Source organism: Palaemon carinicauda, chromosome 4 (genome assembly GCF_036898095.1).
Source record: "Palaemon carinicauda isolate YSFRI2023 chromosome 4, ASM3689809v2, whole genome shotgun sequence".
Lineage (NCBI taxonomy): Eukaryota > Metazoa > Arthropoda > Malacostraca > Decapoda > Palaemonidae > Palaemon > Palaemon carinicauda.
This window is the reverse complement of record NC_090728.1, coordinates 166,690,700-166,709,518: the sequence shown is the minus strand read 5'-3', so window position 1 is coordinate 166,709,518 and position 18,819 is coordinate 166,690,700. Positions and strand designations below refer to the sequence as shown.

General features: G+C 38.5%; 1 protein-coding gene and 1 long non-coding RNA gene across 5 annotated transcripts in view; one reads left to right on the top strand and one right to left on the bottom strand.

Moving 5' to 3' along the window:
• The window catches only part of LOC137640169 (uncharacterized), a 241,973-nt gene that overhangs the window by 2,027 nt on the left and 221,127 nt on the right, over positions 1-18,819 (bottom strand). The gene's annotated exons all lie outside the window — the stretch shown is intronic.
• Lnk (SH2B adapter-like protein Lnk) overlaps positions 1-18,819 on the top strand; it is a 155,058-nt gene that overhangs the window by 112,313 nt on the left and 23,926 nt on the right. Inside the window, exon 8 of one of the 4 annotated variants that reach the window (XR_011044310.1) lies at positions 17,785-17,931. The exons of 2 other annotated variants lie outside the window; for them this stretch is intronic. The gene's annotated coding sequence lies outside the window, so the exon portion shown is untranslated. The remainder of the gene's footprint in view (positions 1-17,784; positions 17,932-18,819) is intronic. One more of the 4 variants, XR_011044311.1, reaches the window with a different exon arrangement.

Genomic DNA, 18,819 nt, shown 5'->3' with positions numbered 1-18,819 from the left:
AGGCAATTTAAATCCCCTTTATTTGAATATAGTAAGGGGTATGAGAGAGAAGGTAATACCTGGGTATATTTGCTTTATTATTATGTTAGTAGCAAAAACTGTAAACTAAGATTTAGCCAGAGGCTTCCTTGATGTTAATATTGCTGACTCACACAGTGTTAAAGGTGGGATATCATTGAAGGAATGAGGTAGGCTAATTCATAATTCTAACAAACCATATCAAAATACAGTTTGAATTACGGGACTCCAGATTGTTTACTGAAGCTATTGTCACAGGGCGTGGGTTAATTTCATAATAATACATGATTGGAGTCGGTGAATTAGACATTGTTACATCGTAAGAGGATTTATTGTCTAAGTTAATTTTTGACAAGAAAAATTAGCATAAATTTTCTTCAAAGCGAGTGAAATGGAACTTTAAATCTTGAGGTTACATAACAGATGAATTATAAGTTTCTCACTGGCTCTTAAAGGATTTCATTACCTGTCAAATGCAATGGAATTAACTTTTAACTAATACAATAATTACACACGGGGAGAGCGGACACTCGGGGAGACATTTATGTGACTACGTAATATTACAAAAAGAAATCGTTGGACATCTTATGGCATATGGACGTCCGCCATGGTTGAGGTAGGCTTACCATGGTAGGTGGGCCTAGTGAGGGTTGCCCACTCACGAGTAGGACTCGAACTTAACTGCCTTCGACTCACTCTGAGTCTTCTTATTTCCCCTTCATTGCTGGGGGGTTTGAGGGCTTGTCTTGCCTAAAAGTAACAGTGGCAGGTGATGAACCACACCATACTGGTTCTCACTATGCGTCCCCTTTCCCTGGCGTACTTGTTGACATGGAAACAGATTCAGTACACGTGTGCTTGGGTTATCACAAACTAAGCAATAACGAAAGCTGTTCGAAGTGCTTCCCACAAAACCCATGGATCAGGGAGACAAGGTAATAGCTTGGCAATATCCGCCCTACTTCCTGCGCATTTACTTTACTGTTTATCCTTTGTTTAAAATAACATATTTGTCCGTGACACTATTTAAAATACTGAACTGTAGATTCCCTCTAAATTATACTTCTTTATCTAAATGAGAAGAAATATGAACATCAGTGAGTAAAGAAATGAAAAAAAAAATGATTAAATTTCCATTTTAATTTTTAAGTTCCAGTTCCTTATCAGGATTTTATTTATTGTTGGAGTGTGGATGTTTATGATTTTTATTTTTACAAGTTTCATAAGATGATATGTAGGAAATTATAAGGCAGGATATTAATAGATATTTGACAATTAAATATTATGTATCATTAGTAAGTCTGCAAATTGGGAGATGACTCCAAAAGTTATTTAAGTGGGATATTAGAATTAAAAGCATGAAGTCTTCTACTGTAGCTTCAAAATTGAATTTAATTCTCAATCTTGATCATAAATCTTGAGTAAAATAATCATCAATATTATTATCAGTTTAGTTAATAAGGGTCACTAATAGCATTAGAGATTTCTAGTACTTTTGGGTATATCAAATTGACACCTAATAATATATCAATAATTAATACAAGACATGTATCTAAAGGTGTAGCTATATCTTAGTTTGTCAAAAATTATTGATGGTTAACAATCTTGACTGTAAAAGAAAAAATATATACTGTAAATTAGCACCAAGACGGGTGTCTAACACTGGTCAATATATTTTGTTGTTAGATTTCATGTAATTATTATAATACAAAAATATAATGTTTAGAGATAATTTGACTAATTACAGGCATGCCTCATGTTAAGTAGTTAACTAAGTCCAAGTCTTATGCATTATGACAAAAAACTATGTAATGCAAATTAACCCTCTTAAAACACCACTAGACACACTATAATCCTTTATAAGCAACCTAAGATTGTTGTTCATGCATTAGGTCATTCAAGCGCAAGTCATCAGCTTGGGTTGATTAAGTCCCTGCCATTTGTACACACCGCTCGTCGCTACTACCGATTGAATACAGTTCCCCTTTTTACCATTTTCTAATAACTGTAAGTTGTAATTGTAACGAAATATAAATTTCTTTATCACATGTGAATATTCACTCTTGCCTCTAATGCCTACACATGAGATTCACCTCTTTGCATTTCTTGACAATCAAGTTAACTGTCTCCCTCCAGGAGGCAAAGCGCCAGGGTCAAGGCTGCCAGCTTTCCTTTTGCCATGATCTGAGATTACAAACCATCATTCTTTAATAGGAGAATGATTTCAGTAGAGCTGGAAACAGCTGTGTAAACTTTTAAACCATGTACTTGTACACTTCTCAAGAAAAGAAACCTATATTGCTTTTAGAGAGGCATATTTACTGGTGTTAATATCCAAAACCAAAGTGTTTGACATCAGTGTGATCGGGAATATTTTCTGAATCTTGTAAAGTTAGTTAGGTGCAAATAAACTGAAAATGGTCTGTTCTAGAGTCCTACAAGTGTATATGGGGTCAAAATGAAAAGTTTTTGCAAGGAACAAATTTATTGACAATCAATAATAGGTCCTCCCTCCTTGTGCATCAATCCAGATCTAGAAGGGTACTGGCTAAGTGACGCGTTGCCTCACTGCTCTGCTCAACTGATCCCAGACATGTTCAGTAGGGTTGAGGTCTCGAGAACATGCCGGCCACTCCATTGTCTGGATCTGCTGCTGCTGCATCAATTCCCTAATTATTAAAACTCAGTGGGGACGGTCGCTGTCATCCTGGAACACTGCATAGTAATGAGACAGCTAGTGGGACAAGAATTTTATCGATGTATTGACGTGCGTTTAGGTTCCTATCGATAATGACTAGATGTGTTTTCCCTGTGTCACTGATCACAGCCCACACTATGTCGCTATCTACCTGAAAAGACCTGGCAGGCTGCAAGCAACCAGCTGCATGTCTCTCACCCGTGATGCCAAACCTGTTTACGACCATCGTTCTTGAACAAGCAGAATCTGGCCTCATTAGAGATGATATGTCCCCATCTGGCACAATTCCAACTTACGTGTTCCCAAGACCATCTCAATTGTGCTTGGGGGTGGTTGTCAGTCATTTCAGGAACTCGCATGGTCTTCGAGAATGGACGCCTTAGTGATGCAGCCGATTCCGGATGGTTTGGTCTGGAATTCGTCTCTGTCCATAGTGGCAAACTCATGTTCGATTATGCTGGCAGTCACAAATCTGCATCATGCAGCAATAGTCTCTATTTGACAGTCCGTTCAAACAGTTGTCACTCTGGGACATCCACTGCGTCTGTTTGAACTGTTGTCACTCTGGGACGTCCACTGTGGGGTCGGTCAACAACGTAGCTCGTTTCTCGGTATTGTCGAACCAGATTACTGATGGTGTTCCAACTCACACTTTATGTTACTGCGACTTGGGCTTGGGTCCTCCCAGCTTCAATCTGACCAAGCATGCTGCCACGATCCAGACTTGACAACCATGGTATTGCAATGCTTCAGCTGTGACTGTTTCAAAAGCATTCCGGCTGTCAACTTTTTATATATGAATGAGCAAGCATTAAAAAGTCTCAACTCAACTTGACACACAAAATAGGGATTCAAATTTTTGAAGACTTCATCATTCAACAAAGCTCAACAATTTTGTGACTTCTCATTTTACCCCCCTATACTCTTGAAAGACTCCAAAACTAATAATTTTCTGTTTGTGTACCTAACTAAATTTACGCGATTCAGAAAATGCTCCGATTACACTGATGTGAAAAATATTATTCATGAATACTGAACCCGATAGATATATTTCTGGGCTCGACCTGTGTTGCTCCGTGAAATACTCCTTAAAGCACCATTTCTAAGGCATAAATATTGCTAAATATACCAGAGAAAAAAGGAATGCATGGAATGTCAGGAATTAACTCAGCTTGCTCACTCAATGAGTGTCGGTATAGTTACTGGGGCTTGATAGAACCACGACCATAGGTCCCGCACCAGTTAGACCTCTCCTTCATCAACATCCCCTACTACGACTAGCCTCCCTTCACCCCTACACCTCCCCACCCCACTACCTTCATTCCTCTTTAGCACCAGCAAAGATTCAGACGTGTTTTTCATTGCTCTGTGTTGTTTTGGGTTTTTGAAGATGTCCGACGTTTTGCAGATCCCTGCTCCCAAGTTGAGTACAGTGAACCCTCGCTACTTCGCGGTTCGACCATCGCGGATTCACCACTTCGCAGATTTTTTCCATAACCCATATATATACAGTAATATATATATATATATATATATATATATATATATATATATATATATATATATATATATATATATATATATATACAGTGATACCTCGGTACTCGACCATAATCCGTTCGAGATCCGTGTTCGACCTCCGATTTGTTCGAGTACCGAATTTTTTTTCCCCATAAGAAATAATGGTATATATTCTATTCCGTTCCCAAGCACTCGAACAGGCCCAAAATATTAATAAAACGTGTACCTAAACAACAATAATTATCTAAATGTGTATGAAATTGGTCAGAAAATCCTATAAAACAATTTTAAACCATTTACTGTACTAAAATAAAACAATTTTAAACCATTTTCTGTACTGTAGTGAACATACCTTTGAGCAGCGGTTCGATGGCATACAGGGATGGATGTGGAGAGGATGGAAGGGGGAGGTTACTGCTTGGAAGGAGAGTCCCCTTCCATGATGTGGCGGGGTAGTTCTCCTTCAGGAGTTGTTTCTCTCTCCAATGAAAGGGTGGGCAGATCTATTTCAGGGGTTTCTTCTCTTCTTTGTCTCTTCTTTGGAGGAGAAACAGGCTTTGATGTAGCAGCTTTCTTTTCTTTTGTGAAAAACTGGTCTATTGTTAATTGTTTCTTCCTCCTCTGCAGTATTCTTCGAAAATGATACATGACACTATCATTAAACATATGCACTGCCCGGTTTGCTACTGCAATTTCTGGGTGGTATTTTTCAGCAAAAGCCTGCACATCTGCCCACTTGGAACAAATTTCATTGATGAGAGAACTTGGAACATCCTCCCTTACCTCATCCTCTTCTGAAGATTCCTGCTCCACAATCAGATCCTGCTGCTGTTGTTGTTGCAGGTGCAACAATTCCTCCACAGTCAACTCGGTAGAATGGCTTTCTACAAGCTCATCAATATCATCCTTGTCGACCTCAAGCCCCAAACTCCTGCCCATGACAACAATTTCCTCAACGACATCAGTGTCATCAGAAATTACAGGGGTAGCAGTGCTTGGACCCGCCTCTGGTTGGAAACCTTCAAACTCCCTCTCTGTGACACATGATGGCCACAGCTTACGCCAGGCAGAGTTCAATGTCCTATAGGTCACACCTCGCCAAGCTTGGTCAATCATGTTAACAGAGTTGAGGATGCTGAAGTGTTCCTTCCAGAATTCCTTTAGGGTCAACTTCGTGTCACTGGTCACTTCAAAACACTTTCTGAAAAGGGCCTTGGTATAGAGTTTTTTGAAGTTTGAAATGACCTGTTGGTCCATGGGCTGGAGTATGGGAGTAGTATTGGGGGGCAAGAATTTGATTTTGATAAAGCTGTATTCTTCTTTCAAGTCATCCTCGAGACCTGGAGGATGTGCAGGAGCATTGTCCATAACCAGAAGACATTTCATTGGCAAGCTCTTTTCAATGAGGTAAGCCTTAACCTGGGGGGCAAACACTTCGTTTATCCACTCAGTAAAGAATTGTCTTGTGACCCAAGATTTAGTGTTCGAGCGCCACATAACTGGTAGTGCACTTTTACAAATATTATTTCGTTTGAACACCCGGGGGTTGTCCGAGTGGTACACTAACAAGGGTTTGATCTTGCAATCGCCACTTGCATTTGCACACAGCAACAATGTTAGCCTATCTTTCATTGGCTTGTGACCTGGCATCTTCGTCTCGTCCTTGGTAATGTACGTATTGGCTGGCATTTTCTTCCAAAATAACCCAGTCTCATCACAATTAAAGACTTGTTGTGCGATCAAATTTTGTTCATTTATGTACCGATCGAATTCCCCCACGTATTTATCGGCTGCAATTTGATCCGAACTAGCTGCCTCCCCATGCCTAGTAACACGATGAATACCTGTTCTATTACGAAACTTTTCAAACCAACCCCTGCTCGCTTTAAATGTAAATGAATCACTTTCACTGGTACTCGGACTTTTCTTCACTAATTCTTCATAGATATGCAACGCTTTTTCACAAATGAACGCTTCACTAACACTTTCCCCGGCCAACTGTTTTTCTTTAATAAATATTAAAAGCAACTTTTCCATCTCCTCAATCACTTGTGGCCTTTGCTTAGTTACCGCCGTAACTCCCGTTGCAACATTCGCCTTCTTAATCATTTCTTTATGCTTTAAAAACGTAGAAATGGTCGACTTCGCCATTCCGTATTCTACCGCTAAATCGGACACTCGTACACCATTCTCATATTTCGCTATAATTTCCTTCTTCAACTCGATCGTTGTTCGCACTGTTTTCCTCTTCTCCTTCCCCTTAACACTCATTACTTTCTTGGGACTCATTATGAAAGCTAAAAAAGCAATTAAAAGCACTGAAAATCACTAAATCACAACGAATGCTGATCGCGCGTTGTCTGAGTGACGCTCTCGAGAGAACTGATGCTTCCCGAACAAGCGAGAGTGGCCGAGATGGCGCGATCATCACAAAGCCCATGCGGTCGTCACGTGTTCGGCTGGTCGAGTACCGAATTTTTGGTCGAGCACCGCAGCAAAAATTTCTCGAAAATTTTGGTCGAACTCCGAATTGTTCGAGTATAGAGTCGTTCGACTACCGAGGTATCACTGTATATATATATATATATATATATATATATATATATATATATATATATATATATATATATGTATGCATGTATTTATGTATATATGTAGGTATGTATATGTGTATACATATAAATATATATATATACACACACACACACATATATATATATATATATATATATATATATATATATATATATATATATATATATATATATATATATATATATATATATATATATTTATATCTAAAGTAGGAAGATGTGATGTAGTTCTAAGGGAAAAGTATGGGAAATATGTCTGGGTAATAAGCAAAGCTCTACCTCCAGTTTGTTTCTTCATTATGATCAGAGATAAATGTAAACAAAACATTGGTTGCCATTTTTTATCGTGCTTTTTAGCGTGTTTAGGAAATGCATGATATAAAATCACCTTTAATATTTGTGCCTGTTTTAGTTTAGGGTACTGTAGTACATGCATTAAGTGTTACATTAAAGGGTAGTTTGTTAACAGAACTACGTACAAGGGAAGGTTTTAAAAGTCTGAATATACATGTTGAATAAATAGGTAAATATGGTGTCACTACTTCGCGGATTTTCACCTATCGCGGCCGCGACTGGAACCTATCTACCGCGATAAACGAGGGTTCACTGTATTACAGTGTCTGTTTAGGATTTCGAGGTAGCGACACTCGTTAATTCAATTACCTTATTGGTTTTTTCTCAGCCGTTTGTGCACGTTCCCTTATGGGTGTGTTCGCGGCCATTTTGGTGTCGCTTCCTCGTGATCTCCTTGTATTGTTGGACTTTCAATTAGTTCCTCATACTAATTGTGGTCCCTTTTATGATCTGGACATTTTTTTTTCCTTCGTCAAAATCCGTTATATAGGAAATTAAATGCACTAGTTTTTTTTTTTTTTTTTTTTTTTTTGTGAAATGTAGTTGGTGAAGGGTAGGTCCCACTCACCCGACAGCCACCACAACCTTCATTTTGATTTCAGCCATGGTGCAGTTATCTGAGGTGTAGAAGTGTTTTGTGTGGAGCTCTGTTCAACACTTGCCCTGCATCTTGTTTTAGCTTTTGTATCTTAGAATATCAATGAAAAGGTATCAATTAATCTTATGGAGAAACCAAAGTGAAAAGAAACAGTACACCATGTCTGCCCTTAACCCAATCTGCCTCATATGTGAAACCTAAGAGGGAGACTGGAAAAAATGGATAGGATGTGAGTGCAATAGATCCTATCATAAGAAATGTGTGTATACGGTGACAGGCATCACTGATAATGAAATAAGAAACTTAAATTGGTTATGCCCACACTGCATAGTTAAAGCCAGAGCAGCCAAGTTATAAATATCAAAATTGAAGGAAGAATTGAGTATAAGAGAAGAGGCTCTGAGCGTATAAGATGTGAGAATTGCTGAATTGGAAAACAAAGTTGCTAACCTTAGCGCACACGCAGCAAATTCCACCCTGACTACTGACCTCACTGAGAAAGTTGATATAATCTTGCTATGAATGTGGAATCAATCATTGATGCACCCAAAACTAGAGAAAATGACATATGCTGACAAAGTTAAAGAAAAGATTCTGTTGGTTATTAAATCAACAAGTACAAAAACTAAAATTACTGAAAGAAAATACGAGGTCTGACATGCACTTAAAGACATTCCAATACTTAATACATGGTTAACTTCAAATGGAAATGTTGTAAACTTTGCTAACAAAATGAGCAGAGGAGAGGCTGCAAACAAAATTCAGACATTGGTTGCTGACATTGAAATGAGAAAATTCGGAAAATTAAAACTAAAAATAATGATATGCAATGTGGACAATAATGAAGATGTAGTAAATGCCTTGATTCAAAGAAATCATTGCCTAGACCAAATCTAAACCATAGAAGAGAAGATAAGTGCAGTACTGAAAAAAAAATGCTGCAGGTGGGACTACCCACTGTCTTGAAATGTAATCCTGAAGTTCGAAGGCTATTCACGATAATGGTGACAAAGTTATGTTGCGATGGGATACTTATGACCTACGTGATAGATACCACGTGATCACCTGCCACCACTGTCAGAGTTATGGACATCTTGAAAAAGATTGCAAGTTTAAAATTTATGATAAAGTCTGAGGGAAATGTTCAGAAAAACATTCCACCAAGGAATGTAACTCGAAAATACCAAAGTGTATTAACTGCACAGAGGTAAATAAATCAGATGACCATACAGTATATTCAAAAGATTGCAAAGCTTTTGAGTTAGAATTGAAAAAAATAGCAGAAAATACTGATCATCGATCCTAAGGATGTCATAAACTGTGGCTACATAAATATACAATCAGTTGGTGATAAAACTATCCAAATTAGAGAATTGATAAACGAGAAAACTTGTATATACTAGCATTATCCGAGACATGGTTAAATAACTTTGACGAGGCTAAGATACTGAAATGACCCCCCCCCCCCACATACCTTCTTTCACATTCCTAAAGAGGCTAGGTCTGGTGGGATGTCGGACTCATTTTTTTTCATAAAGGTTATTCAAATCTTGAAATGTTAAAAAGAACTATAATAAGCTTTGAATATGTAAAAATAAACTACGCATAAAAACAAAAAATATCCTTTTTAACAGTCTTCAAACTTTGAAGAACAAATACTAGTATCTTCTTTGAAGAATTCAGTGCATTCATTGAGATGACTATCATGGAGAAAATTGAATTAGTTATTTATGGAGACTTCAATTTTTGGATAGAAGACACATTAAATCTTGATGCTTTAGCATTTAGTGGGTTATTAGAATCATATCTACTAGTGAATAATGTCAACTGTACAACTACTTTAACTGGGTATACGTTGGACCTAGTTTTGAGTGATGGAATGAATAGCATTGTATTTGATATAAATGTTGAAGAGAAATGTACTACCTCACCAGTGCACAAACTTAAAATGTTTAGTCTACCTCTACAGAAACATGCAGTAGTAAAGAAAATAAACTTAAGACATAAATCGAATTTTTCTCCTACCGTATTTATTGAAGAAGTTACAAAGAAAATGAACGATGCTATCAGCATTCCCTGTGATCATGATAACCAACGTTTGTTGGGAGCTATGTGTGTTAACTGTCCTAAGGCCACTTATAATAGATAATAGAGTGAATAAAAGTGAATATGATACCATGTGCCCACTGATGGAAAAGACTATATCTTAAAGACAAATCTCCTTGGTGTAATGAAGAGACTTTAGTCAAAAAGAGGGAAAAACAGACTCAAAGAAGGAAAGTGGAATCGGTTAAAAACTGAAAGTACTTGGGTAGAATACAAAACTGCTACATATCAATATAACTACCTACCAAGAAGGAAAAAAGTGAATACTATACAAGGAAGATCCTCGAAGCAGCAACAGACAGAAATAAGTTATTTTGTCTCCTAAAGGGTATAATTGAAAATGTAAACGAAAAGAAGCTACCTGATGGATACAGTGACCAGGAACTAGCAAATGATTTTCTAGTATTCTTTACAAACAAAATTGAAAATATAACCAGGTCATTTGTAAATATTCAACATCAGATTAATTATACACCAGATGCACAGGTAAAATTAATGAGATAACAACATAACACAATAGGACATTATCAGGATTATCAAGAGAGCAAAGAAAACAAACTGGTTTTAACACGCCCCAGTTACTATACCGACACCCTATAAGGGTGAGCGAGCTGGGTATATTCCTGGCATGCCATGCAACTTTTTCTCTGGTATATTTAGCAGTATTTATACCTTAGAAATGGTGCTATAAGGATCATTTCACTGGGCTACACAGGTCCTTCGCCCAGAAAAGGGATTTTGACGAAGGAAAAATCCATTTCTGAGTGAGGAACCTGTGTCGCTCCGTGAAATGCTCCTTAAAGCATCATTTCCAAGGTATAAATACTGCTAAATATACCAGAGAAAAAAGTTGCATGGAATGCCAGGAATATACCCAGCTCGCTCACCCTTATAGGGTGTCGGTATAGTAACTGGGGCGTGTTAAAACCCTTCGAAGGGGATCACGATTATTTCTAAACGTCGTAGCCCTACCCTTGAAGAGATGGAACGACTTTTGTTAATATGGATCAAAGACAAGGAGATTGCTGGCGATACGATCACGGAAACGATTATTTGTGAGAAGGCCAGCGCTATCTACAGTGACTTGAAGGCGGCGCGCTCTCGGGGTGACGCGGGGGAGAGTTCAGCCGATCCTACGACGGAGGAATTCAAGGCGTCTCGAGGCTGGTTCGAGAAATTTAGGAAACGGACCGGGATTCATTCAGTTGTTCGTCATGGAGAAGCTTCGAGTTCGGACACTAAGGCTGCTAAAGACTTTGTTAAAAAGTTCGAAAGCATCGTGGCGGAGGAAGGTTACGTAGAGCAGCAGGTTTTCAACTGTGATGAAACCGGTCTGTTTTGGAAAAAGATGCCTAGTCGAACGTACATTACTGCTGAAGAGAAGAAAATGCCTGGACATAAGCCAATGAAGGATCGGTTGACTTTTGCGCTTTGTGCCAACGCCAGCGGGGACTGCAAAATTAAGCCTCTGTTAGTTTACCATTCCGAAAACCTTAGGGCATTTAAAGCGCATTTTAGGCTTGGGTTACTAGGCATATCTTTGTGGAATGGGTAAACGTAGTTTTCGACTCTGCTGTCAAGAAGTATCTTCAGGAAAGGAATTTGCCTTTTGAAGTGCTTGCTTTGTTTGGACAATGCACCCGCTCACCCCCCCGGACTCGAAGATGATATCATGGACGAATACAAATTCATCAAGGTGTTGTATCTTCCACCGAATACCACTCTATCCTCCAGCCCATGGACCAGCAAGTCATCTCTAATTTTAAGAAGCTGTACACCAAGCACTTATTTAAGCAGTGCTTTAATGTCACGCAAAGCACCAACTTAACTTTGCGTGAATTTTGGAGGAGCCACTTCAATATCGTGCACTGCTTAAAGATCATTGATCAGGCTTGGGAGGGAGTAACTCGTCGGACCCTGAATTCCGCTTGGAAGAAGCTGTGGCCTGATGCTGTTGCTCCCAGAGATTTCGAAAGTTTTGGCCCTGAGAATGAACCTGTGCTTGCCGCCGAGGAAGACGTCGAAGAGATTGTATCCCTTGGCAAGTCCATGGGTCTGGAGGTGGATGAAGATGACATCACTGAACTCGTCGCTGAGCATCACGAAGAGCTCACCACCGAGGAACTCAAGGAGCTGCAAACCATGCAGCATGATGAGTTCCAAGCGCAGTTGAGTGAGTCGGAGGAGATCGAGGAGGTAGGAGAAATCTTAGGTACGGCGGAAATAAAACAGATGTTGGCATATCATCAACACGTTGTTGATTTCATCGACAAGCATCACCCACAGAAACTTCAGGTTTGCCGTGTTGTTGCGCAGTTCGATGATGTTTGCTTAACGCATTTTAGAAAAATCCTTAAAAGCCGTACAAAGCAACTTTCACTCGATAGTTTCTTTAAAAAATCTCTACTAAAACGGTCTAGTGATCATGATGAAAAGAAAGAAAGTGAAGCAAAGAAAAGGAAGACCGAATTGAGTAAAAGTGATGAAAATTAAAAATAAGAAAAGAAAAATGTAAAAAAAAATATAGAATTATAAAAATGAAAAAAAAAATTAAGCTAAGTTAAAGTTCACGTAGTAGTGTAAGTTATCGTACAAAGTCACCGTCCCTACCTCCTCGCTGATCTTCCGTCTCCTCCTGCGTAGAAGTCCCTACACCTGCGCTGGCCTGTCGCTAAGGTAAAGTGTTACATTACAACCCGTTTTTTATTTATTATTTCATTATTATTATTCTTTTTTTTTGGTTTGTAATATGTATTTATTATACAGGCATTGTAGTAATGTATTGTGTAATAATGTGTAGCCATTTATTAAGGATTTATTATGGGTTTTTAGGCTGAGGAACGAATTAAATCAATTACCATGTATTCTTATGGGAATATTTGCTCCAACATACGATCGTTTTAACATACGAAGTAGTTTCTGGAACGAATTAAGATCGTATGTAGAGGTATCACTGTACTAATTGTAGTCTTATTTTTGTGTTATGGACATCTAATTCAATGTTTTGGTATGATTTTGTCTTTTATTTAGGCTATTTGGGCTGTGTTAGTTAGTGGCTTCGGTCAGTAGCCTTTCATGATCTTGTGAGAAAGATGATGTATTCCCAAGGAAGTTCTCATTCCAATCACTAGTGTTTTGTCAGAGGAAGAAGGTTATGCTGCCGCCGTGTGTTTAGCAGTGGGGCCCCATCCTTCTTCCTTACAGTGTCTTCCCAACTCTGGAAAGGTGCTAAGAGCTTATCACCTGCGATTCCCTTACGGAAACATCGTCATTAGCTTGTACGTAAAAGGCGTACAGTGCTTCAAGTTCATCCTCGTCTTTGTTAGTCTTCACGCCTTCACTTCTAGAAGAAGAACAAGTAAAAGATATAAATGAAGAAGTTCAGGAAAACCAATCGATAGAAGTTGCATATGCGTTAACTCCAACCTAACTCTCCCTGTGTACGTGTTGGAGGGACTGTGTGGTATCAATAAGTAACCCATCCCGGGAGGTGTTTTGGTACATGGTACAGTTTACTTGTGCTACTGCTACCAGTTCTTGGTCTCGCCATTATTCTCCTGAATGTTCAAAGGATATCTCAAGATCTTCCTGCAAGTACCTATGCTCATACAAGTGACAAGATCCCTCACGCGAGCATGATCATGAAAAGGATCCAAGGTCTCCTTATTATTAATTTCTTTATAATCTATCTACATGTGATTAGTCACCATGCTCTCCATTACTGCACGATCAGAAACATTGCACTCATTTTTCATGTGTTTGTAACTTTTGAGTCACCAGGGCTCTAGATCACCTGTTACATCCCAGAGCTCACAGTCCACTCCAAGATTATTCCATGCACCAAGATGCACCACCGAGACTGTTCCACGTCACGAGATCTTCCCACGGGCTGAGACTGGTCCACAACATGAGATTTCCCTACTCTCCTAGATCTTTCCAAACACCAAGGTATTCCAACTCGAACACTTGATAGGGAATTGGAATAGCTGACTTCTCAGCAATACTCTAAGCACTCAATAGCATGGTGGAACCTTCAGCAAGGTTCATTCCAGAGAAGAGGAATATTCTAACAGGCATGCTCAATAGCCAGAGGCACGGTTTAGATTTAGAGTGATCCCTACATCCTTGCGTGGCTGGAAGGTTCCTTTCTCTTCGGGATCACCATTGACTGACTAGTTTGCCTCTCAGTTGAACATGAAACTTCAGTATTCTACTCTTCTGTTCCAGATGCATCGACAACGTTAAAGGAAACCTCCCAGTACCCTTGAGACAATCTGGACGCTCAAGCCTTTTCGTCCTTTTATCTGATTCCCAGATTACTCGACTGATTCCTGACGACATCGGTCCCCAGGAGGACCCAGAAGGCTTTCAAGTCCTCGCACGCTGAATGGTATCCAGATGTGCTGGTGTTCCTTGTCGAGGTAATGAGAGAACTATCCAACCTCTGGGATTGATGTTGTAGAAGGAATACTTTTTTGGTCAAAGCCTCTCTGCAATGAATTCTGGATTTCCCCCTCCACCTTCATTGAGAGAAACTCATCTCAGTCTCACAGTAAATGGCTGTCAGTTGTTCTCTAGCCAGTTTTCAGACTGAATAGGTTAGACCTTTCCTTTTCCTGGGAAGTTGTCTAACTCATGAGGAGTTTTAAACAGTCTTACCCTCCCTGGGATCTTTAACCCTGAATGGGATGTCACTCAAGTCCACAGGTTTCTCAAGTGATCCCTGAACCAACCTTGAAACAAGCATCAGATAGAGATCTGATCCAATAGACTGTCTTTTCACTAGCTTTAGCCTTGGAGTAGCGAGTAGGCGAGTTGCGTTGTATTTCGTATGTCACGGAACATTATGAAAGCGGAAGGTCTCCTTCACCTGTGGTCCGTAGTCTGTGACCAAGAGTTCAGAATCCAGCTATTCACAGCTCCAGATTCGAGTCCCTCTCCATCCCTTCTTTACAAGAAGCGACCAGCGGGGATGATTTGCTTCCTTGTCCCGACAATGCTGTTACCTATAGAGTACGCCGGGCTCCTTGCTGAGCACCAGAGACACTTTCTTAGTGCCAGAAGGGTGAAGATATTAAAGAACACTGTTTCTTCTAGCTTCATGAAACAATCAAATATGCTTATCCAATGAGAGGATGGAAGGAGAATCTCAGGCTTGAGCACACAATGACAAGAGATATTGGATTTACCCTTTCTTTCAGGAAGAACCTGTCAGTGATGCAGGTCTTGAGGGTAGTGCTGTAGTCTGGAAACGACAGACAACTTCACTACCTACTATCTATGTGATTATACCTGTAGGTATCTGGATAACTTTACCTTTGGCCCTATGGTAGTTAGTCAACTAGCTATGATGCGAACCTAGCTCCCTTGTGGGATAAGAAACACCCCTTACAAGATAGGAGTTGCGACTCATGATTAGGAAAGGTAAGAAGAACTGGTCTTTCTCCTCTTTCTTTCCCCCCCTTAGGGTGCAGCAGCCATTCAGTTGTGTTTGACTGAACACTGATGCAGGTAAGCCCCACAATCGTGAAGCTTTTCTTCATACAGTAGACAAGTTTGGTATTGAAATATCTTCTCCCATCCTCCCAGACATGGGGCAGAATAGATGGATTGTATTAAAGCCCATTTCTCATTATGTCTGACCATTCATTCAGACAACATCTTATGGATATAGGGTCTTCCATTTCACCTGGTAGGGACATTATTATTATTATTACTTGCTAAGCTACGACCCTAGCTGGAAAAGCAGAATGCTATAAGCCCGGGGGCTCCAGCAGGGAAAATAGCCCAGTGGAGAAAGGAAACAAGGAAAAATAAAATATTTTTAGAACGGTAACATTAAAATAAATATTTCCTATATAAACTATAAATACTTAAACAAAACAAGAGTAAGATAAATTAGATAGAATAGTTTGCTCGAGTGTACCTTCAAGCAAGAGAACTCTAACCGAAGACAGTGGGAGACCATGGTACAGAGGCTATGGCACTACCCAAGACTAGAGAACAATGGTTTGATTTCGGAGTGTCCTTCTCCTAGAAGAGCTGCTTACCATAGCTAAAGAGTCTCTTCTACCCTTACCAAGAGGAAAGTAGTCCCTTGGGTGAAGAAAATTGTTTGGTAATTCAGTGTTGTCAGGTGTATGAGGACAGAGGAGAATATGTAAAGAATAGGCCAGACGATTTGGTGTGTGTGTAGGCAAAGGGAAAATGAACCGTAACCAAAGAGAAGGATCCAATGTAGTACTGTCTGGCCAGTCAAAGGACCCCATAACTCTCTAGCGGTAGTATCTCAACGGGTGGCTGGTGCCCTGGCTAACCTACTACCTACGAAGCCTAAAACGTGACATCTTCATGCTCAGGTCATTTGGAGGTTGACAGGAATCATCATATTCGCTCCTATACAGGTGTATTGCTTTGAGCTTTCCCAGAATAGTAAACCAACCAGTTTGATTGTAGGAACTTTCTCCCTCCTAAGACCAGGTCTCCTATTAAAGGACAATACTGTAATTTATATTCGTGTAGGAACAAATAAAAAATTTTGAAGTCATTTGTGTTATTTCTAACTATCTAAACCTGCATCCATTAAATTATGTTGCTTGCCTCAACCACCATGACAGTTCTGTGTCCAAGGTCAAAGTGAGGGTTGTTCTGTCTGTCGAGTGGGGGGTGGGGCGCTAACCTCCATCCTTCTGCAACTACAACCACCTTGTTAAAAGTTTAATCTACAGTTTCCAGCTTCAGTGAAATCATACTCCTATTAAAGGACCTAGGTTTGCATAGTTAGACAAAAATATAAATTATTGTCCTTTAGAATTGGATATTTTTAAAAGTCAGGAAGTGTAATATAGTGAAAGAACCAAAATTTTAGGAAAAGAAAATCTTCTTAACATAAATTATTTATGTATGTGTATATATTGTATGAATGGAAGTTGTTTTTGTAACACGCCAGATATTCGAGAAATGTTGAAAGTGGTATGGGTGAACGAACAAACAAATGAATAATTGAAACCTAATCTTGTAATGCTCTTATGTTTACTGCCAATTCACCTATCAAGCAACATTCTATTTCATTTACAAAACAAAATGAGCTTGCAGATGAATAGTCATTCTAATTTTTATTTTTTAATACAACCAAATAGCTTTTACTGAATGAATTAGCAGAATATAAAGTGTTGTAACCCTTAAAAATATAAACAGAAACTCTCATGAACGCAGTTTAGATTTAGTTTTGGTATGAAAGTTGTCCTATAAAATTATTTTTTGATAATTTCTTATACAATGTAGATACTGTATAGTATTTGGAAATGTAAATGAGTAAGTAAAATGAAAATCTTGACTAACCTGTAAATATCCTGGTACTTCAATCAGAAGCGAGACTTTAGTTAGTCATACATTTTATGGGATGAAGAATAGCAAAACCTTGGTGAGGTCGTTCATTTTTGCTTATCCAATCTCTTTTGTCTAAAACTTGGTATAATCAAATTATTTGAAAACAGCAGCAGTAAGTTGCTTTTTTTGTATTGTAATGAAAAATATAATTTTATATAATATGTATATAACTAAAAGTAAACCTCAACCATGTCAGTTTCATTTTAGTTTTGAGGCCATTTTTGTTTGGGTTTTCTTTTGAATCAGTTTCTTTTACAATGTAGATTAACTTGTGGAAAAAATATAATTAAAGATTAATATATATATATATATATATATATATATATATATATATATATATATATATATATATATATATATATATATATATATATATATATATAATGTATGTATGTATGTATGTACTGTATACCGTATATACATAATTATTTCTCGTATTTTTTAATTTTTTTTGCGCTGTTAGGTTTCTCAGTTCACAGTTTAAGCAATCTCTCCATCTCCTCTAGGATGAAATCTCGTGTCCGTGTGATCCTCTTTTTTTGAGAATGATGCAACATTCTTGCTAAGTATACAAACACTTTGTGAGCAGCAAGACATGGATTCTTCATGCCTTGAGCGATGAAGGTGCATAAACACAATTTTACCAACTGACCGTAAGTGTGAATGTGTGTGTGCAAGTGTGGATTTATGAATAATAGCTTGAATTTTTTTTAAGTAGCTTTATACAGTACAGCAGTATTGTACTAATAATATACCATATAATTTGTTGAAATTTCTCAGGAAAAGTTATCATGAAGGTTTGACTGCATCTCTGCAGCCCCTGTTAGGATTTTCTTTGTGCGATACAGTACAAATTCATATAATTTACAAGTTTCAACTACTGTATATGCCTTGGAGGTTTAAGTAGTAAGTTTAGATATGGACAGTTCAATTATTTTATTTGAAAATAATACCTTTAACCAGACAAGACAACCAAAGTGGATGAGATGGTGTAAGTTTCAAAGTTAGAAATAAACCCATCTGAGGATAACTGTCAAATGGCATTTAGATATGCATTTTGAGATGGAATAGTCTAACGCATAAACGACCCAATGTCAAATGTTTATCCGTATAACAGTAGTAGAAGAACTGACAGGAAGATTTTGGTATAGTAAACAAAGACAGTAATGTGGTAAAGTGTTTTTTATGAAACGGCAATGCGAGAAGTTTGTGGGTAAAGGGAAAAAGCTGTGTGTCACAAATTTGACCTTGAAAAAAACCTAAGGTAGAATTGATAATGCACAGGATGTTGACAGTAGTGATTAAAAGTGTTTATGATGAAAGTAAAAGATGTTTTAGAATATGTAAGCAGGAGAGTGAATGATATTGTGTGAAAGTGGGCCTGGTGCAAAGGTGTATGATGTTTCCTTATTTGTTTAACATCGATGATAGGCGTGAAGCGAAAGGTCGGAGGAAGATAGTGGTTGTGGTTGTAAGATTTAGGGATAAGTAGGAGATGAGTTGTGAAGAGATTGTGCTGATTGGGAACAATGAAGAGAAAC